Source organism: Choloepus didactylus, chromosome 1 (genome assembly GCF_015220235.1).
Source record: "Choloepus didactylus isolate mChoDid1 chromosome 1, mChoDid1.pri, whole genome shotgun sequence".
In the NCBI taxonomy this organism is placed as follows: Eukaryota; Metazoa; Chordata; class Mammalia; order Pilosa; family Megalonychidae; genus Choloepus; species Choloepus didactylus.
In genome coordinates this window covers 178,574,636-178,597,754 of record NC_051307.1, presented here as the reverse complement: position 1 = coordinate 178,597,754, position 23,119 = coordinate 178,574,636, and the positions used below count along the sequence as shown (strand labels likewise).

Genomic DNA, 23,119 nt, shown 5'->3' with positions numbered 1-23,119 from the left:
AAAACTTCCCCAGAAATGGTTTTCATTTTTTCCTTTTTGTCCTGTCCTTTAAAGAATCCAGGACAGTATTTTTGCAGGATTTCCTTTCATTTTCATTTGTCTGACTGTTTCCTCCAAATTACCGTGAGGTTAAAATCTAACATTCTGCATATCTAACATGACAAATATAAAATATAATTGAAATATCACAGGTTCCCAAAAGGAATTTTTAGCTTAAATTATCAAGCTAATTGAAAAATAAAGACATTATATTTGCATAGTTGCTAAAAACAAATGAGTAGGCTGGCTTAACAACAGGAATCTATGGAAGCATTGTTTCAGAGACTAGAAGGCTTGCTTCCTCCCAGGGTCAGTATCTTCTTAACTGGCAATTTTGGGGGGTTCCTTGGCTTTTTTGTCACATGGCAATGCACTCGGTGGCATCTTCTCCTTTCCTTCCGGTTTCCATTGCCTTCCAGCTTCTGGCTGCTCCACCCTGGCTTCTCTCTCTGTCCTTCTCCATTAAGCTTCTAGTCATTGGATGAAGACCAATCCTGACTGAGCTGGGCAACACCTTAGCTGAAGTAACCTTATTAAAAGGTCCTATTCACCATGGGTTCATACCCACAGGAACGGATTAAGATTAAAAACAAATTTTTCTGGTGGACGTAGCTCCAGGCCACCACATATAGATACCAGATATCGCCTGATAAGACGATCTCTCTTCTGAATTTGCTAATACAAAAGCCTCATCATACCTCACCCAGCATTTTTTTTATCGATTAAGTTAGTGTGTCCACATTAGCCACTAACATATTACCTTCAAGATATTTGCTACATCTAAATTCTACCTTTATTAGCACTTAAACATTTTACTTTTAAGTACTTTCAAAACACAGAGAACTCCCTCAGATACCCAGATCCACCAATTTTAACATTTTGTTATATTTGCCACATTTTATTTATCATCTCTCTCTCTCTCTCTCTCTCTCTTTATCTATCTATTTACCTCTATCTGCCTGTCTGCCTGTCTGTGGATCTATCTATCAATCCATTTTCTGCACACTTGAGTGTAGGTCATGTACATCATGCTTCTGGAACACTTAATACTGTCACATACATTTCCAAAGACCTAGGATATTTACTTATGTAACCACCTTAAGTTCAGTTATCCAGTTGAAGAAATTTAACGTTGGTATAAACTTATAGTCTACATTCCAATTTTTTTCATATGTCACAATGATATCTTTTTGAGTATTTTCTCCTCGCTTGTTAGATCCCATCCAGGATCATGAATTGCATTTAATTTTTATTGTCTCTTTAGTTGCTCTATCTTTCTTTTTAATTGGGGAAACATACATACAACATAAATTTTCCCATCTCAACCATCCCCCCAAGCATACTATTCATTAGGATTAATCACATTCATAATATTGTGGTACCCTCAACCAACTTACATTACTAAAACCTTCCCATCTCCACAAACAGAAACCCTATATGTTTAACTCTCATTCCCCCTGTCCCTGGCAACTTGTACTCTAATTTCTGTCTTTATAGATTTGCATATTCGCTGATATTTTCTTTGTAGTTTCCACAGGTTATGGGATCCTACTGCTTTTAAATAGCCTTTTCTTGATTTGGCATTTGCCCTGTTTCTGCAAGGCTTTAACTATTTTTTCAAACTTTTATAAACTTGTTTCTGCCAATTCTTGCTGGTCATTCAAAGTTTCTCTGGGGGGATGGAGCTCTGAAGCTTCTCTTTCCAACAACTTGAGCCTACCTGAATTAGCATTTATTCAATCTTTTCCTTAATACCAATTTGCAACTTGAAACTATTTCTTATCCTTAGAAATATCTATGTAATGTTTTTTGCTATGCTTGCTATATTTTTCCAATACTTACCAAAATAATACATAATTTTTTTTTTAATTTGTACAAATCTAAAACTACCTCCCACACCACAGTACACAGAAGTGTACTTAGGAAAACATTGATGGATAAAGTGTGGCCAAATTGCTGTGTTTGTGTGTGTCTTAGAGCTGAGTGGGTATGAAAGGCCTTCTCAAGAAGTAAAGAAACAGGAAGATCCCAAGGTTGCTGGGTCAAGGCTTGGGACAGCATTAAAAAAAAAAAAAGATAAGACCTGCAAATCTTGAGAGGCACAGCTGCTATATTTAGTCCCCTGATGTAAGACTGATCACTTCTCCACTCATTTCCAAATCATTCTACAGCAAGATTGAAAACTGGGAACAGGAAAAGGCTACTTAGGCAAATTCTGACACTGATTGAATCACTGTGTCCTCCAGAAAATCACACTTCGTAGCCCATAAAATATGCATATTGGATCACAGGATTCCTGACATTTCTGCTCCCACAGATTTCCCAGACAAGGGAACCAAGGCCCAGAGATCCTTGGTGAGTTGTTGAAGGTGACACAGGTAATTGGTGGCAAATTGGGAGCTTCATTCACAACTCCTAATTCCCAGGCCAGGATTGCTCCATCATCCCGTGCTGAATTTGGGCCAACATAATCACATGACAGTTCTGGCTTTCTGAGTCCTTCCTAAGTGATCTTTCAACCACGAATGTGACCAGTTCCAAGGAGAGAGGCATTCTCCAACCTTATCCCTTGTCTTCTTTGCTGCTCCGCCATCTTTCCCATTGTCACTACATGTGTAAACTGTGCAGGCTGGGCCAGCCCACACTGGAATGCTTTTAGTCCCTCTGCCCATTCTAATTCCTGCTAATATGTAAACATACTATAAAAGTCAGCTTCGGACATGCAGATAATTATTCTAAGACTAGACCTCCCTCATCTTATACACCTCAGGTCAAAGTCTTTTAGAGCAGATGCCATATCTGGCTCAGGGACGGGTTGAAGAACACAGCTGTACATATCCAGCTATCCCTTGGCCAGGGGCTTCTCAAGGACTCTTGCCTCTCCTTTTGTGCTTCTATCCCTTTAGCATCTATCCTATTCATCCTTTCTTCTCCTTCCCTGTTGATATGCCAATGCAGCCTCTCATCTTTCTCCCCTAAAGCAGTTATAAAATCTCCTTTCTGGAATCCCCACCACACTGCTTGTGCTCCAAGCTACTTTTCTATATTGGTGTCTCTCAAGCTGTGATCCAGAGAATTCTAGAGGCCCCTGAGACCTTTTCAGGAGATACATGAGGACAAAATTGTTTTCATAATACTATTAAGATATGATTTGCCTTTTCCAATCTTATTCTCTCACGAGTATATAGTGGAGTTTCCCAAAAGCTTGAAGACATGTGATACCACAATCCCGTGAAGGCAGAAGCAGATATAAGAAGCAGATATAATGTGTATAAAGCCAGACATTAAAGTGTAAAATAATGTTACTCTTCTCTAATGAGTTTTTGTTTTGGAAGATATAATTATTTTTCATAAAAATGTGCTTTTATATTAACAGTAATAGTGTTATTGTTTTATTAATGAATTAATAAACATTTAAAAAGTTATCAGTTTTAATTTTTAATATGGTAAATATGGGTAAATACAACCAACATAAACATAAAGCTCTTTGGGATCCTCAATAATAGTCTAAATGGTCTCAAGGGATTTTAAAACCAAAAAGTTTGAGAACCTTTGCTTGGCTCATCTATCAGAGTGATTCTTTTTACAGAAAACACTATTTCTCATATTATTCTACCATCTATGATCCATTGATATCCAGAGGATAAAGTCCATAATATGTACCAAGACCCTCAAGGCTATCCATTGCAGCTTTATCTCTTCACATAGGCTGTCATCCCTCCTCACTACCCCATTCCCACCCTACATGTCCTATGCTCTATCCAGCCACCCCCAACATGGGTTTCCTACACAAACTGTGGTAGTTTTGTATTGTGTTGACTTAGCTATATTGGATTATGTTTCTCAGAATCCCCTTCCCTGAGTAGTTCAAGTCAAGGTTGGCCACAAGTGAAATCTGCATGAGGTTTGGAAGGCAGAAGTAAAGTAGCAGATCACTGTGACTGATCTGCTGGCTTACCTCACTGGCGAGGGGCAGATCTGGGCCCACAGCTCTCCCAGCTCCCACTGGATCTCCACCCTTAGATTCTGAGCCTGTGCTAAGTGCATGTGCAACAAAGGGCACCAGCTTCTTCCACACGTAACTGGAGTCCCTGGGGCACAGGCTCCAGTTTGTCATCGCAGGTTCCAGTTTGTCTTTGTTTTTTCTCAATTCAGTCCTGATTTTTTCCCACCCTTCAGTCCCAGTTTCTTCCCTTCTTCAAGCCTTATAACCTACAGAGCAACTTGAGTTCCACCACAAGTGTTAGAGACAACAGCCTCCCATAGATGTCTTCACCAGCCCCCTTCATAGTGCCTTATAAGTGATTTTTTGCCGCCCTTTTCCACCTATCCTCGGCTGAACCTTTGCCACCTTAACTGTGTAAAGTTTGACTCTTGCAATAAATCTGTATTCTATATCATTCATAGTGGCTCTGCTTCTCTGATCACACCTTAATTCACACCAAGTCTTTAGGTATCTCCTCCTCCTCTGTCTGGAAAACACCAATTTTACCTTTCCAGAATCAACCAAGGATCTTTGAAGCTTTTTTAAAGCCATTAGCACCAACTCATAGTCCAGGTAGATATGAACTTTTCTTCTTTGTGTCCTTACTGCCTCAGCACATACACATAGCACTCCACCTGCAATGCTTCGTGAGCTCAGTTTTCCATAGATCTGCCTTTCCTTACTAGGTCTGCAAGCTCTCTAAGATCAGAGATAGGATCTCACTTTCTATATCTTTGTATCTCCAGTCCCTGGACAAATACATATTTGTTAAATCACCTGAACAGATAGGAGGCAGAATAAATATGGTATAGTGTATTTCTAAAATGGCAAAGGCAAGGAAAGAGGGTGAAAGGGAAAGGGTGGGATTGAAGAATTCCATATTTCTAGACTAGGGTTCTATATAAAGCAGTGGTTTATAGTTTACGGGCATAAGAATGACTTGGGGAACTTGTTAAAAATGCAGGTTCCTAGTGCCACAGTTCCAGATATCTGATTTAGGTCTGCAGCAGGGCATTCTGATGAAGGGGGACCTCACTACACACCTTGAGAGCCACCGGAATAAAGAATACAGGGGGAGGAAGAGTGGTTCAGACAGTAGTTCTTAAATTTGGCTGTTCTTCTGAATCACTTGGTTGGGGCGAGGGGCTGGCAATGGGGGACTTGATAAAAATGCAGTTTCCTTCCTGAGCCCTAACCCAAATTTTCAGAATCAGAATCAGAGGTGCTTCAAGGGTGGTAGATGTCCCAGTGGGGCTCAGAGTCAGGAAAATTGGCTTCTGTGGTTTAACTGCTTAGTCATAATAACCAGGGCTAGAGGTGGTGGGCATTAGCTTCCTGTCCTCATCAAAAATCATCTCTGAACCTTCCGAACCTTCCCTCTAGGAAGTAGAGACCACATGGTGCCCTGGGTATAAATGATGCCAACTCGTAAGTAAAAGTCCTTTGGGGAGTGATACAAAAGGATTCTAAAGAGAAGATGGGAAACATTTGGAAAAATACTATATTAACTAAATAACTGATTCAGAGAAAGGATAACAAAAGCTGGAAGGAAAAGCATCTTTCCTTTCCCCATAGCTTATACTTGCGCTGTCCAATAGGGCAACCACTCGCCATATGTGGTTACTGAGACTTGAAATACGGCTAGTGTGACTGAGGAACTAAATTTTTAATTTTGTTTAATTGTGATTAATTTAAATCCAAATTCAAAAATTACTGTTCAAATCAGTTATTTGGAAACTTTTATGTATATCTGGAAAAACCTGGGTACGTGAACCTGATTTTTCAACTATAAATTTCATGAAATCTAAATATAGGTCAAGTATCTGTAATGAAAACTCAGCATCCAAAGTGTGATGCACTGTAAGTATAAAATATATACCAGACATAAATGACTCAGTATGAAAAAATATATGAAAGATCTCAATAATATTTAATTTGATTATATGTTGAAATAACAAGTTTGAATACAGTGGATTAAACAGAACTTATTAAAATCAATTTCATCTTTTTTTTTTTTTACATTTTTAACGTGTCTACTAGAATCTTTGAGATTATATAAGTGACTAGCATTGTATTGTACAGTTCTATTCAAGGCCGTATAGAAAGCGACTTTGAATGCTGTGACTAAATCTTTTGAAATCATCTTGGAACATTCACATAGAAATGAGTATCCCTCATCAAAGTACTCACCCCAGGAGAATATAGGCAGGTTCTGAGGATACCATCAATCAGGAAATGTAATCTTTCCACATATCTACCCACCCTAACTCTACCTGCTATGAGGCAGCCTTCAGGGTTAAGTCGACAGGTCCTATTCGAAAAGAAGCCTTAGGATTTCCAAGTTCCAATCTGGTGTCTGGGCATCTTGATCACCCTTTACTTCAAGACTTTGGCTTATTTCCAAAAATCAACCCACTCAAAAATGGTTTAAGATTTGTCATTGATGAAAATATCTGAAACACTGTACCCCTGGAAGAAAACCAAACATTTTGAACAACGGCAACAGCGTTTGTCTACAAAATGATCAGTTATGAAGTCAACCATACTCCTTAGTTTGAATTCTGGGATGTGTGTTCAATAAATCAGCAAATAGAAAATGATGTTATTTTTTGATCCCATCTGTAGGTCTTTTGAGTCTGAGGGCTGCTCTGTTATTTTCCGTGTTGTCAGGTGTTGATTCACACCTTGAGGAGATTTTTAACTAGGGTTCATGGCCCCCCAAAAAATCCATGGTTAGAATGCAGGGAATCCATAAGGACTTTTATGATTTTTCTTTACACTAACCTCTGTTAAAATGGCAGGCATCAAACTACACTACTATTAGCAATACCTGTGACATCACAACAAAAATCACAGCCATATATATATATACATATATATATATATATATAGTTCCAGATATCCCAAAATATCATTTATGCATATCTCTACTTTAATATCATAATTGTTAAGTCCCCCTGACCATGGCCTCTCATACTACACAGAGACAACTCTAGCGGTCAATTAGGCAAAGGGGGAAGGTGCACATTGTCACCCTGATGAGCCAGACATTAATGATGCTTTGTGGTCTTCCCAGTCTCTAATTGTTTTTTCATCATCAATGCATGGAAAGAAGTCAGTCATTTAAATTACTTGATACAGGTTTGCAAAATTGGACAGTTCAGATGAGAATAGTTAACTCCCTATAAGGTAGCATTGTCTTTTGAAACATGAATAGCCATGCACGTCAGCCACAAGTGTAGACCATGCAATTCAGACACATCTGAAAGTTACGATAACTGTTGAAGTGTTTTAAAATAATTTTTTATCGCTGCCAGATTGGGTAGGAATATTGGTAATGTATAATGTTGCAAGTTCTGTGGGAATCAGTGTGTTTTTGTGTTATTTGTTTTCTTCTTTGTAGTCACATATATGTATGACTTTTATGTGTACATTTAAAAGTATTATTCCAGGAAATGGTCCAGAGAGTTCATCAGACATACAAAGGGATCCCTAACAGAAAAATATGATCCAAGCCCCCTGATAAAAGCCTTACATGAATAAGCCAGGACTCTGAATATCCACATATTGTTACCAGAGCCACGTGTTACATGCAGAATCCTCAAATGTTACCCAGCACTGGTCACAGTCATACACTTCCCACGCCACCTACAGCCGAGTAGAAAGAAGCCTTCTCTATGTTATTCCTCCATTGTTGTCAGCACAAAGAGAGAAAGGTACATGACTTTTTAAAAGAAATAATGGTGCACAATTTTACCCGAAGATGTCTTAGAAGTTAACTGATCTTGAAGTGTTTCAGCCTGGGAAGCAAATAGCAACTTCCTAGTAACTCAATAAATTACCTCTAATTTTTCTAGAAACCAGTTGGCTCTTCTCCCCTCAATATGAAACGTGAATGAATCTTACCTGTCATTACTGAAGCTATTTCTCTCAGTCAGCTGAGTACAATACAGATGTAAATTTAGAAACACTACAACACCCTTGAGTTAGAAAGAAAGCTATGTGGGGCTTTCACAATAAACCCACACGGGCAGAAGAAAGCAACGCATATTGGAGGCCCATATTTCTCAGCACTGTTGTCCCAACATTTAGAAACACCCCTGGCATAAAAACAACACTGTTGCTTTTAGAAATTTTGTTCTGTTTTTTTAAAACACCATAAACGAGATTCAGCCCACAACTTTAATACTGTCAATACATAATCGTCATTACACAACTGGCATACCAACTGTTACCTAAGCACTCAGACTCTTCAAATCCCACACCCACACATTCTGAACTCCTCTGCATCTAGATATGAATAAAGATGAATAGCATCTTGAGGAAATACCATCTCCATTCTCAAATGCTGAAAAGTCATGGAGCAAACACCTCGTAATTTCTGAGGGATTTCTCAGAGTAAAAAGACAGAACCCTAAAGCCACCATTTTGTTATAAAAATCACATCCTTCTATGTCAACCTATGCATTGGGGATTTCAAATTAAAAGGGACCTCAGGAGTTCCTTCCAATACCAAGGTTCTATGGATCTCTTATAAAGAAATGACTTTTTATTTTATTTTATGAAACTCAAGTTAATTAGATTTTGGCAGGTCAGCAGCTCAACTCAGCATCTCTTTATTGAGAATAGTTCTAGGAGACCTTGATGAAACAGTTACTTGCTTGCATGCTGGGTAAATAGGAAAGCATGCTGACTGTATTTATTTTGATATCATTATATCTCCATGGGGTGAGCTAGTAAAAAAAAAAAAAATGTGGGTTTTTAACATCTTTGTGTGTGTTATGTTTAACATGTCCTAAAAGAATTTTTTTCCTTCCTCTCCAACCAATATTGCAGGAAGTTCCCAACACTCAAATAAATTATTTAAAAAAATATTTGCTTATAAATTGGGATATTTTTCACCCCACTCATTAGTGTTCATTCATTCATTCAACAAATAGCTATTGAGAGCTTACTATGTGCCAGGCTGGTGGTGGACACTAGATAAATGGGTACAAAAACAGGCACACAGGCACATCTTTACCCAGAGATGTTTCACAAAGTGGGTAGGTACCCAGGTTAACCCTAAATAACCGCTTTAACACCAAATGCTCTATTCATCTAAACTATTAATTTAATAGACCAAGAAGTTTCAAACCCATATCAAAAGAGCAGACCTTGGCTTCTCTGGGCCTCTGCTCCCACAGTGGTTGAAGGGTGCTAGGTCCTGGATGCCAGCAAAGGATGGGGGTTTCATTGGCATCAGACACCTTAATTCTGAGGACTCCGGTGACCTGGGGCTTGGAGGAGAGTGTGATGGACTCTGAGGCTCAGGTCAACTCACGAAGCAGAGGTGGGAAGATCTCTGCAATGGAGCCCAAATCCAAAACTGATAAGCTTTTGTAAGACCTGCCTGTATTTTGTTTTCTTTTTTTAAATTCAGTTTTATTGAGATATATTCACATACCATACACTCATCCATGGTGTACAATCAACTGTTCACAGTACCATCTTATAGTTGTGCATTCATCATCCCAAACTATTTTTGAACATTTTCCTTACACCAGAAAGAATCAGAATAAGAATAAAAAATAAAAATAAAAAAAGAACACCCAAATCACCCCCCCACCCCGCCCTATTTTTCATTTAGGTTTTGTCCCCATTTTTCTATTCATCCATCCATACACTGGATAAAGGGAGTGCTATTCACAGGGTTTTCACAATCACACTGTTGCCCTTTGTAAGCTACATTGTTATACAATTGTCTTCAAGAGTCAAAGCTACTGGGTTGGAGTTTGGTAGTTTCAGGTATTTACTTCTAGCTATTCCAATACATTAAAATCTAAAAAGTGTTATCTATATGGTGCATAAGAATGTCCACCAGAGTGACCTCTTGACTCCATTTGAAATCTCAGCCACTGAAGCTTTATTTTGTTTCATTTTGCATCACCCTTTTGGTCAAGATGTTCTCAATCCCAAGATGCCAGGTCCAGATTCATCCCTGGGAGTCATATCTTGCATTGCCAGAGCGATTTACAACCCTGGGAGTTAGTCCCACGTATGGGGGAGGGCAGCGAGATCACCCACCAAGGTCCTGCCTGTAGTTTTGAAGCATCTTATGATCACGTTAAATCATGCAATACAACAAAATAAATGAAGATAACACAAAATCAGAATGACACCAAGATTCAATGTATTATAATAAGCCTGAAGTTTCTGCAAAGCTGCAATTACAGAATGCTTTCAACTGGTTCGATGAAGCAGGCTAGATGTGTAAACACCTCTCTGTTGCATGAAAGCCAACATCTCCCAAGCTTGGCCCCTCTCTAGAGAAAATTCAACCCTTCAAGGGTTTGATCATTTCCTTAAAAGCCTGCAAGATCAAAGCCATCCTGGGAATGGAAAGAGATCAAAAGAGGGGAAATTACACAAATGGAAGTACAGATTTGACATGACCCTAACTAATACCTAGTACAACTGACTCTTTTTTAGAGACTTGTCCCCACTTCTCAAAGAAATAATCAACACATACCATAAAGAGGTTAAGTGTACCTTTTCCCTATACTCCTCAATCCATGCAAAATAAATCAATAACTCTTAGCCAGATCTGACAGACTGGCTTCCAAAATGGAATGTCAAGCTCCTTGTAATGTTTTTAACAGAATGAAGGGGGGAAATACACCTACGTTTTTCTTCCCCTATATATTATTAAAATTAAAAAGGCAAATGAGGACATTTGAGTATCTTTGGGTGATTTAAACTACACTTGTGGTTGTACTGAGTATATGGCATTGCCACAGCACATGAGGGCCTAGGAACAATTCTCAGACTTATCTGGTACTTTGCAAGGGTTTTATCGTCATCATCCAAAAGGCTCCACACAGCAAGCTATGCAAGGCAAGAAATACAGTAACCATTCAGCAGATAACTAAGGCTCAGGGAGCTTAAGGGACTCTCACCTGTGGTCACACAGCTAATGGTAGAATCATATTCAAGATCAGGACTCCCAATTCCAGATCTTAGCATCTTTAAACACACTCAGAACCAAGAGCTCTAATCTTCTGCAGGAGGCTCATGCTTTACCTGGATTGGACAGTGTTTTTCATTTTGTTTTGCTTTGCTTTTAATTAAATTAAATATCAGGGGCTTTCATGTAAAAAGCTGAATATCTGACTTTATTTTGAAAAATTCAAAGCTCACACCCTTACTGGTACAGGCAACAGAAGTGTGGAGCTAAGCGAGACTGCAGCTCACTCCCCAACGGATCTTGCCATATCCTAAATCTAATTAAAGACTCCTTCCCTAACCATTTTATGCTCAGCTCTGCAAAACTCTAATAGACCATGCTGTTTCCTCTTCTGTGCTTGTGCTCCTGTGGTTTGCTCCTCCTGGGATGCCCTCACCTGTATTGTCAGTTTGGTGGGTGTTATGGATTGAAACTTATCCCCCAATAAGAAATATCAAAGGCCTAATTCCCAATGTCTCAGAATGTGATTTCATTTGGAAATAGGGTCACTGCAGATGGAATTAATTAGATGAGGTCACACTGGAGCAGGGTGGGTCCTTAACCCAATCTGACTAGGGTTCTTATAAGAAGAGGACAAATGACACAGAGACACACAGGGAAGAAGGCCACGTGAAGATGGAGGCAGAGATCAGACTTCCGCAGCTACAACTCATGGAATGTCAAGGACTGCTTGCCATCAGAAGCTGGGAAGAAGCAAGGGAGGATTTTTTTCCCTAGAGCCAGTGGTGACAGCATGGCCCTGCCCACACCGTGATTTCAGATTTCTAGCCTCCAGAACTGTGAGACAATAAATTTCTGTTAAGTCACTGCATTTGTGTAATTTCTAAAACAGCTCTAGGAAACTAAAACAGTGGGTATATATGAATGTGATCATCTTACTGGACTCAGATCAAATGTCCCTGGCTCTATGAAGCCAAGTCCGATATTCCAGGAACAACCAGTCAGGCTTTGTTCAGGGCTTCTGAGTGTTTTCCTGGGCTTGTTTACTGAACCACTTTTGATATTTGCATCTTCAGTATTGGGCACAAAGTAAACAATCAATAACGTTTTGATCAATACTAATAACAAAGACTTACATAGTACTTATCATGTGCCAGAAGCCATTCAAATATCTCATACGTGTTAATTCAATTAATCCTCACAACTACCTGTTATTATAATACCATTTTAAATGAAGAAAACCGAGACATATTAAAGGTTAAGAAATTTTCCCAAGAGTCACTCACTCAGCTAGTAAGTGGCAAAACAGGAAATAGAACCCAGTTCAGCTACCTCCAGAGAGATGGGTGAATGGGTAGGTAGAAAGACAGGTACATAAAAGGAAGGGAGGGAAAGAAGGGAAAGGGAGAGGGAGGGAGGGACAGATGAATTGTCAGGGATAGGGAATGGAAAATGGAAAGAGGTGTGAAAGAGCATTTTTGGTTACAGGAACTACAAAGCTTTTGGTCAGGCAGGGACAGTGATGTGTGCTGGTAAATTTAACCACTGACTCTATGGAAACAAAGCAGTGTCTTCCAATTTCAGTGGTATAAATACTGCCATGGCTGATTTCAAATTATCAACATGATGTCAACTGAATGCAGAGTTGGAAAGAAATGTGATGACCCCAGTACCAGACAGCTCCAGCACCCCAGGGTGTGGGATACGGTGAGGGAAATGACAGACGAAGAGGCAGGCAGCAGCCAGGTGATCAAAGACATCTCAAATATACAAGGGATGTAAACCTCCCATATGCAACCAAGAGTAATTTAAAAGTTTTTAGCACAGTGGGAGTGACATGGTCACATGATTCTAAAGAAGTATATACAAGATGGGTACACAGTCAAAAAATTAGGAATCATTCCTCCATCTTCCCTGCACCTTACCTGAGTAACAATGTTATCAATCATTATACCTCTTGCCTTCTTTATCCCTTGCCCAGTCGTTGTCCTCCCGGACCCCTTCCCCCACTCCCATCCTCTTTGGGGCTCTCCAAAGTACTCCAGTTGTCACAAAGAAGTGAGTCTGAACCAGCTTAAACAGCGAAGGCATCTTATAGAGTATAAACAATGCCAGATACCTCCTTGATATTACAGACCATGCATGGAGATGGAAGGAGCCTTAGAAATCACCTTGTCCCAAGTCATCCTCTTACAGATAGGAAAGCTGAGCTGCGGAAGTTGACGTAACTGGCCCAAAGGCACCCAGCTAGTTAGGGCCAAAGTTGGAAATAGAACCAGGTTGACTTGTTCTCAGTCAAATGGTCTACAATCACGAAAGAAGGGCATTTTCTGAGATATTGTCTCCTCCTGCAAAGCCAAAGACTTTATTAGAGGAGCTTGTTCTTTTACTAGGCAGGTTCCATTTCACCAATTAGAGCAGATAGAAACATGTTGATCTCCAGGAGGGGGGGGGCGTTACCTTCCCCCAACACAGTTCAATATGAGCCATCTGTTTAGGAAACACTGCAAGACCTCAGTCCCCTGTCTATCACTTGAGGCCTTATTAACCAGTTTGAAAATTCTCCATATCCTGGCCTTTTCCCCATGGTTCTCCAACAGCCTGCCTACCATGAGGCCATTTCCTGATAAACAGAAAGTGGGCAGGGAAAGGAAGTGAACCTTTAAAAGCCACTGTGGCAGCTCTGCTAAAAATAAAAAAGTGTTGGAGGGGAAGAGGAGCTTTTGGCTGAAATGCAACACACTGTGATAATTCAAACTCATTTCAGGTGATATTGTCTGAGGCTACAGGGCACCTGGCCAAGGGGGCAATTGGAAACTGAAATCCAGGCCAATGTTGACCTAGAAAGAGCCAGGAGGCTGCTGCCCCAAGGGAATGCCATTTTCCAGTTCTCACAAAGGTATCCCAGGGCCTGCCTGGTTGTGGCCCTGACATGGGAACCCTCTTTCAGCTGAAGGTGTTCTCCACTTCCCAATGTCCTTCACTGTCCACAACCAGGATCCCTATGATTAATGCAGATGGGCCAATTCCTTGGACCAGAGAGGGGAAAACTGGTCTGGGGAGAGAGGGCTCAACTAGGAGGACCCCATGTTACAATATGCTCAGGCTTGTCCCAGTTTACACCTACTACTGTCTTGGAGTAATTACTAAGACCCTTTCCATTCTCAAAAGTATCACAGTGAGGAGGATAACTTGATATGGTCACCTTAGTCCAGGGTTCTTGGAATCAGAGAACCCCAAGGCATCTACTAATAGAATTCAGGGGATCCATGAATTTGCGGGGGAAAAAAGTCATAACTTTATGTTTAGTAACCTCACATTGCAATTGAGCACTTCATTCCATTATGAATGGAGGCCACAAACCCCAAATGTAGTGCAGTAGTATAATTTTGTCATCAATATATATCAAATATTTTCATATCACAATACAGTTGTTGCACATGTCTTACAATAGCAATTATGCTGTTCGACATCAAAATTATGGCTTCCTTTAAATAAATATGTATAGCTCAATAAAACTGGTTTCTGTTATACCTTTATGTATTTTATTTTTTATGCATTTAAACACCTTGCTCTGGGGTTCTTAGGTGGATCCCTAGGCTTTACCAGACTGTAAAACAGGACCATGGCATAATTAAAATTAAGAGCCCTTGGCTCAGCAATTGAGAAGCACAGAAAGGGGGCCATGGGGACTTTAGAAAGAGGTCATGCCCACTGGTTGAGGAGATAGCCTTTCTTGGAGTTGATCTAAACTATTAGGAATTATTTAGGTACATTCTTCTTCCTTCCACACCTCCCCTTCTTCAGGTCTTTATTGCTCCCATTGCTTTCTTTGTCTTCCTTCTCTTATTTTTATGCCTTTTTTTCTTATCCTTCAGTTTTAGGTTTACCAGCGACTATCTCATAGACTTCCTATGCTAATTTCTGGGTTGTCTTCCATCAGGCTGTTTGTTTTTCCTCGTGGCTGATCCTCTCTTATCCCTCTTTCTCTTCTACCCCCACCCTTCTGTTCTGCTTTTCTGCTGGCTCTCACTTAGCCCTCCTGAACCGGTTGTCTATAAACCATCCCTCCGTTAACGGTTTTTGGGCCAGATGCTTGGGGCACTGAAAGTCTACACCATCCTTCCATTTGGGAATGAAATTCATTTTGTTTACAGGAAGTGCTTCTGAGAGGCAACTAAAAAATAGACCGGACACCCCAATAAATTACTACGAAACACTCCACAGCAGGAGGCTCCCTAACGTGACAAACCCAAGCTTAAATATAATCTGTAGAAAGGGTGAAAAGCATTCCTGCTTGATGGTCCCTGATGACTAGCTGCGTAGGGAAGGTCAGCAGGCTGGACCGGGATTCTTGTCAGTGCATAAATTCCCACGGAGCGAAAGGAAAGCATCCTGCTTAGTCACTGCTAAAGGGTGAGCCTCCTGTAAGCAGCAGGCTTACACAGTGATTGTTTTTCTAAATCACAGCTGAGGTTGGAAGACTAGGGGGAAAACACCATCTTATAACCTTTGTGCTTTAGCTTTGGACAAATAAACAAATGCACTGTGCCTTCACTCTGGCCCTCACCAAGGGAAATATTTGTCCTCAAACAGCAGTTTATTCCAGTAAGATACTAAATACTTGAACACAGACTGAAAATTCTATTAATGATGAAAGGAAGGAGGGAAGGCGGGAAGGGAAGGGAAAAATAAAAAAGGAAACTAAGCTGTATCTGAAAACATACTTACTGCTTTGTCAAGTACTACTACATAATTGAAAATGACTTACAATATTATATTTTTTGTTATATTCATTTCCATTTTACTTCTAATAAAAGGCACTGAATATCCCTTCTTAAAAAGTGTCCAAAAGTGTAGTGTCATTTGCACTGGACAAGTATTAACTAAAAGGTTAGCTTAGAGAGTTCAGGATAAAATGAAACCAAAAATTTCATCAATTTCACTATGTTCATTTCTTCTCTTAAAGAAAAAAAGATCTGTTTTTATCGGGGTGTTTCTTTTTCAGTAATTATTTATTTAAGAAGAGTTATACACCCTTACTATTAACTTACTAGCTTTGGAAAACAGTGTGTTTCAAATCTGTCAGCTGTTGAAAAGATTCATTCTCATCTGAAATGACCATTTCATATATTGTGTTGAGATGTACTAATTCCCTAAGTTTTTGCAAAGTACATACACACACACATATGCACACACATCTTGAGTAACCCAGATACAAAATCCTCAATTATGGCTCCCAACCACTTGTCGAATAAAGCTCACCAAGGTCTCAATCTGCAGCTAAAAGTAACACTAACTGTGCTAATCTTATGGATTATTCAATTCCAAATACAGAATACAATATTACATTTTTATTTAAAATAAAATCCATGTGGGTAAAGTTTCTCAAAAGGTTTCCCTTTGATCTCCCGTCCCCCACCCAAATTTTGTATAAAACTGTTTCTAAAGAACCTTAATATCTGGCTTCTTGTTATTAAAAATAAGTCAAGGTCAGATGCTCTTGTTCTTGACTATTTTTTTATTTTAAAACATATACCCCAAATGAGAATTTTAACTCATGTATTGCATGATTTGTTGTGCTCTGAATTAAAAGGTCTTCATATTTTCATATCCTTTGCCCCAGAACATGTTGCTTAATAGCAGCTGTTATTCTAATCATCAGCACACTCATAGTGACAGATGCATCCATGCCCAAGGAATTGTCCCTGCAGAAGTGCTGTGTGAGCCTGTTAGCACTGCACCATGCAGGAGACAAGGTACAGTAAGTAGAGGGGTACATACAGAGACTGAGGATATAGCCCACTCCCTTAACACCCCCAAAAGAGTAGGAATTAGGAACCAGGATGTCTGCCCAGATCCAAACAGAGTCTCCTTCTTATGGATCCTAGAACAGAGACTGCTTATTTGGATTTTGTCAAACCCGATATCAAGATCACCACATTTTTCTCAAATACTGCTGTTATCCCACTTCACCAGTGTCCCCACCTTCAGAAGGTTATCCGTCTGAGATGATCTGATTTCCAGTGGCTCTCCATGAAAAGTGGAGCCACTATCTATTTCTTTTCCTAAGTACATAAAAGCAATGTTCAGTGAATGCTTCCCCTTGAGATAACTTGGGACTCGGGGATTCAGATCCGTCAACCCTGACACAAATGACAGACTGAGGTGGTGGGTAGGAAGGGAAGTGGGAAGAAGATCATGTATTTGTGCATGCTCTCCGTGGACACTTCTGGTGGAGAGGACCACACTGAGAGGCAGTCTGCCCCCTATCACATAAGGGCTCTTCACCAGTCAAGCCTCATCACCATCTTCCCCCAACCCATTCCACCTCTGGCAGCATTGTTCCCTCACATTCATCTTTTCTTCCTTCATCCTCAGTCACTACCTCAGGGCCTCTGTTCTGGTTTGTTACAGCACCAGGGATGCAAACCCTGTTCCTTGACATGACAGGCATCAGGATTTTACCTTATGCCTATCACCCCTGCTGTCCCCACCCTCACCCCCCGTAATTCTGAGAAACAGGTTTTTTCCAATCCCCCTGCCTGCTTTCCTGCAGCTGACTTTTTGTTGGTATGTCCACAGGGGGAGGATGCCCTAGTACTGTAGCTAAAGGGAAGCCTTGAGATGTTCTTAGAAACCAGAATTGTATTCTTCAAGAATGGCTAGTGGTGTAGGGAATCCCTAGGAGGCTGGAGAAATTTCCCTTTGTTGAAGGGATTCAATGGGTGAGAGAATTGCAAAGAATTAATTTTTCCTCTTCTGAGTCCCTACTTTTTCCCCAATAGCCACTAGAGAGAGATTGTTTTTCCTCAGATTTACATCAGCCCAAAGGTCAGAAGACCCAGGAAAATATATCAGTTCTTTTAATCATATTCAAAATGGTTTTCACTTATGCTGTACTACATTTTCTCTCATTTTCACAAATACTTGGGAGAGGGGCAGGACAGAGGTCCTCAACTCCACAGAAGGATTTTGCTAAAATTGTTGGAAATCCATTTGATCTTGGTTAGAATCATCCAAAGAGATGCACAGTTGATTTCTGTTGTTTTGAAGGCTTATAAATACTTTATGCAATTTTTTTTTTTTCAAAAGAAGCACATTTATGATGGCTTGTCCATTATATAATAGTGACTTTTCCTGGTTGAGATCCTGATTGCGGTATTTATCAAGTATTGGCTAAAAAGTCTATTTTTTTTAATAAAAAACTTTTTTTCCTAATTAATTTCATGACATTGAAAGACAACCACAGTGAACATAATCTATTCATGCATAAACATAGTTTATCTCGACCAAGGGTCAGGGCACAGGGGTTCTAGCACCAGTTTTGGGAGAAACACACAGAGAGATCTTGGCCACATCACTGAATCCCCTCTCTGCACCTCCATTGGGAGGGATGATGTCTGAGATCCGTTTTAGCTCTACCATTAAACGGTCAATCACCAGAGAGGGACTCATTTGCAGAATACAGTTTCTGTCTAAAACTGTCTTTTGACCATAGAACAAATCTCTGCTCACATATGGAGACTTTCTTCCATTTCTCCTCTCATCTAAAAATGAACTGCCTACCAAAAGGTTCAAAAAAGAAGTACAATCCCAGCAGCCAATTCCTAAGGCTGCTATCGGAACTAGCATTTCATCATACCAAGGCACATCCCAACAGACTCCAAGGTGGGCAGCACGCAATGTCAGTATCCCCAGTACCGCAGCACCCCACCAGGCTCACAGATAAGAACTGGCATTTATAATATGCTCCTGAGGTTTGGGGTAAAGGGCAAGGGGCTTCATCCAGACTTCTTTTGGGACAAGAGTCTTTAGTACCAAATAAGGCTGGTGGCATGGGATATACTCAGTGTTTTCAGACCACTAGACAGACCATCCCCACTATTTACTCACTGGCAATGAGCAAAAAACTTAATTTCTCCATGGTTTTGTTTCCCCATCTATAAAATGTGAAAAAAAAAAAATTGTACCTGTCTCTTAGGGTTGTTGTGAGGATTAAAACTAAAACAATGCACATAAAATATCTAGGATAGCACCTTGCACATAGTAAGAACTCAATAAATCCTAGCTCTGATTATTATCATTATTATTATTATTATCATTATTATTATGTGGCTCCCCATAATGGCTCAGCAACCTGAAAAAAAAGTCATTGCAGTGTAGATTTGGAATCTTTCTTCAAGAGTTCCCAAGGGATATGTTCTACCCTGTTTCTACACGTAACGGGAGGTGGCCTGAGCACAAATCCAGGTGATGGGCATCCAGAAAGAAACGGGTCCTGGGGTGTGAGAAACTAAATCTAGCCCAATGAGGGATTTGAGTCTGGGATCCTACCTCAAGTATCCAGGTAATCCTCCGGGCCTGGCGTGTGAGGGTGTGGCCTTTATGCTCAAGAGCTGCACCTGGAGCAGGCTCAGAGGGAATCCCCTTTCCCACTCCTGGGGCTCAGGAGCTTTCCATGGGAGGCGGGAAGCTCGCTGCTCCAGGGGTGCCCGGGGATAGGAGTGACCGACCTCGGGATTCCTCCCGGGAGCCCTGGCTAGTCGGCGTCTTCTCCAGAGGGGTATGGCCAAGGCGTGGGGCCCAGAAAGGGGGACTGCGCTGATTCCGCTTTCTCCCTGCTGGTGCAGGAGAGCAGGAGGAGTCTGCAGGGCACCCGCAGAGACTGATGTGCCCCCTAGAAACCCGCAGGTGGGCGGTCTGAACAGGGGGGCTGGAGGATTCTGCACGGCTCCAGACCCTCGCAAGCTCCAAATTGTTACTCTAAGGGGCCAGTAGGAAAGAAGGACCGGACTTCCAGCCAAGCTCCTTGGAAGGGGTGTGCACCTCCTCGGGAAAAGAAGGGTTAAGTCCGGTGCTTCTCCGTCTTGGACAGTCCTATGTATTCCCTACCCCGGAATAGCGGCCTCCAGGCCCCCTGCCGCAAATGGTTTTGCATTGCAGACTGCTATGGTGCAAAAGACCAAGGAGTCGCGTTTCCAGAATCCGCCAAAGCGGTCTGAAACAAGCAAAAAAATCTACCTGTAAACTGAAAGGTGGACAGACCCACCTCCGCCCCAGGCCCGGGCCAGGGCGCCTAGATCTGGCCTCACATGACGCCGGTACTCCCTCGCTTGGCGTTTCCCCGCAAACCCTCCGGCTCCGCGCTGGGGAACCTCCAGGGCGCAGCGTGGGGCTCCCCGATTCTCTCGCTCCGCCCAGGTGTGATTTGTGGAGAGGCGGGCGGAAAGGTGGCTCTCACCGTAGCCTCCGCCCCTGTACTCTCCTCCAACCGGTTCCGAACCCTGTCTAGTCGCCTGGCGTTGGGGACTTCCCCCACCCGGCACAAAAGACTCCTCCTGGGAGCCCGGAGTCCCCTACCCTCCCGGCGGCTGTGAAGCTGGCCTTGATTCCCGAAAGCCTGGCAGAGAAGGTGGGCGTGGGTCCACGGACCCTGCCGCGGAGGTGGAAAAGGTATAGAAGGAGGGGTTGACGGAGAAGGAAAGGGACTAAGATCCTCTCATCGCAGAGAAAGCATCCCTGGTCCATGATCTGACGACCCAGTCACCGCCCAGGAAGCCAAAGCATTCAGATTCTCCCGGGGATGTTTATTTGCTCCTGGGGAGGGAGATCACCCCATCCCAGGCACCCAGCAGCCTGCCTTCCCAAGTCCCCTTGGGCTCCAGCATTCCAGGGCTCCATTTCGCATCTCTGCGCCTCACCAGGTACCCAGCCCCTCCCCCATCTGTATTTGCACACCCGGGCCAGCGCCCTCCGGACTCAGATCCATTCTCCTTGTCGCCAGATCCACAGTTCCAGGGCTCTGGCGCTTGCCTACAGTAGCAGAGGCTTTTCGTTCCCCCTCGCCAGTGATCTATCCCCAACCCCCAGAGTGCTTCCCTACCCCCACTCGCACCTTACCCTCCTCAAACCACTTAAATCACCCACCCAGATCTGCACTTGCAGTTCCCACGGCGTACAGCCGCAAGCCACTCCAAGGGTTTCATTACTGAAGTTGGGGGTATCGTGCACAAGACGCGACCGACCCTAGCGGCGTTGGACAGAGCCCCGGGGGTGGTCCCAGCCTTGCCTCCAGGTCCCACCTCTCTCGTTTCACTTCTTCGGTTCCTACCCACCCCCTACAGGCAAAATGAGCACTACTGGGTCCCAAACCCTCTTGTGGAGCGGATGCTGCAGGAAGTGAAAAGTCGACTGGCAGTAAAACACTCAGAGAAAGGGGCAAATGCATATGGCAAGTGGGGCTGGGGGAAGGGCGCACGCGAGAACTAGACGTGCAACTTGTGCGGCCCGGGGTGAGCACTGCCGCAGGGAGGGTGGAACAAAAGTTTGCAGACTATCGCAAGGCAGCCTGCTGCGCTGAGAGCAGAGGGTCGACACCCCCTCGCCAGGCGGGATCTCTCCAGGTGTCGGGCCAAGAGGACCAGGGGGTGTGGACAGACATAGATCAGTAATGGGGTGACAGTCCCCTTCTTCTTGTTCTCGGAGGGACGGCCTAGGCGTCCGAGCCGGGAACGATCCCGCGCTCTGCGAAAAGCAACAGGCGGCTGCACCTTACCTTGCGCCAGTCCCGGGCTGGGGCGGCAGCTCCATCCTCGTGGCGCAGGGAGGAGGCGTTGGGTGCGTATGCCTGGGAGTGTGCGCGCTGCCAGGGCTGCGGCGATGTCTACGTCCAGCCGGCTGCAAGCCGGGCTGCCCAAGCCGGGCCGGGCGGACAGTCTCCGCTCCCTGGTGGCGGCGGTGGTGGCGGCGGCCGCGGCAGCCGCGGCGTTTGTGCTCCGCGGCTGGAGCGCGGGACGCAGACGGTGTGTTGCGCGGCTGGCGTCCTCCCGCGCCTCCACCCAACGAGGGTGCGGCCCCCGGCAGCGGTGCAGAGCACGGCTGGACTCCTGCTTCTGCGGTGGCTGCTGCAGACCCTGCACCGAACCCCAAAGCCTCTCAGGAGGAGACAAAAGACGCGAGGGTGGCGAAGCGCTGCTCGCCCAGATGCTATCGACTCAGTCACTAGAGGGGAATCGCCTCCAAACCCGGGCTGGGACTGAAGGAGGAGGGGCGAGGCGGCTGGGGACTGGAAAAGCAGCAGGGAATGAACGTGACTGTCAGAGCCCTGCAGTTGCCCTGCCAGTGCTGCCCTCTTGCCTCCCGGGTGGGGGGTCCGGAATGGGGAGAGGGGGCGGAGGCTGAGCCTTTGCTGGGGGAGGAGATGAGCTGAGGTGAGAGTGTTAGCTCCCTCCGCCGCCTTCGCCTTGCTTCCTCACACTCCTTTGCAGAGCTCTACTTGCTTGATGCTACAGCCCCATTCTTTCTCCTATTTTTCTAACTACTGAGATCAGGGCTGAATTCAGCAAGCGAAAGAAGCAAAATGTGGCGATGGGTGGATTGCCCTCTAATGGGGAAAACGGCGGATGTTTAAAATCAATTCGACAAATGATTATCTATTTGCCTACTAAATGCCAGGCACTGTGCTGGGCTTTTGTGCGGAAGCGTGAATAAGTTGAGGCCCCCATCCTGCAGGCTCCCTGATCAGATTTCAGAATGAGTCTTCCCTGCTGTTCTTGAAGCCCAGAGTTTCGGAACCCCAGCCAATCCAGTTTCCCCAAGCAAAAGATTTGAGAATTCAAGTTTCCCTTCCTCTTCAAGGAATGACTGAAACGGTCAGCCTAAATGGAGTCTATAGGTCCCTTAAGATAGTGGGTTTAATTTTGTTTTTGTTTTTTAAGATGAAGGCAAACTATTGGTCTCAGTGATGTACTTATTTCATGATTTCAATTATTTATCAGATCTGCACCAGAAACCAATTTGGAACAGAAGAACCCCTCTGCCTAGACTCTACAGCTTCTGCTAGGTAAAACCATACCCTTCAAAGCCCAACTCAAATGCCACCTTCTTCCTAAAGCCCTTTTCCACGCCCTCCCTACCACCAGCCCAGACACTGTTCATCTTTTCCTTCTGCTCTTTGCTGTCAGGAGTTTTATTTGCCAATGCTTGCTAGTGCTTACATATAGATTACTGATTTCTATTGTTTCACTCACCTCTGTGTGTTCCCTCTTTTTTGTTGTTGTTTTTTGTTTCTACTGCAACATTCAACAGTTTTTTTGCCTCTAATGGCTGCTCAAGGAATGCTTATCCAGTTTAAGGTCATTTCATCC

General features: G+C 43.0%; 1 protein-coding gene across 2 annotated transcripts in view; it reads right to left on the bottom strand.

Moving 5' to 3' along the window:
• The window catches only part of LRRC3B (leucine rich repeat containing 3B), an 83,587-nt gene extending 61,473 nt beyond the window's left edge, over window positions 1-22,114 (bottom strand). Inside the window, exon 1 of one of the 2 annotated variants that reach the window (XM_037828363.1) lies at window positions 21,529-22,114. The gene's annotated coding sequence lies outside the window, so the exon portion shown is untranslated. Of the gene's footprint in view, window positions 1-19,307; window positions 19,329-21,528 lie in introns of those variants that run through there. The other variant, XM_037828374.1, reaches the window with a different exon arrangement.
• Between the last annotated feature and the right edge of the window lie 1,005 nt (window positions 22,115-23,119).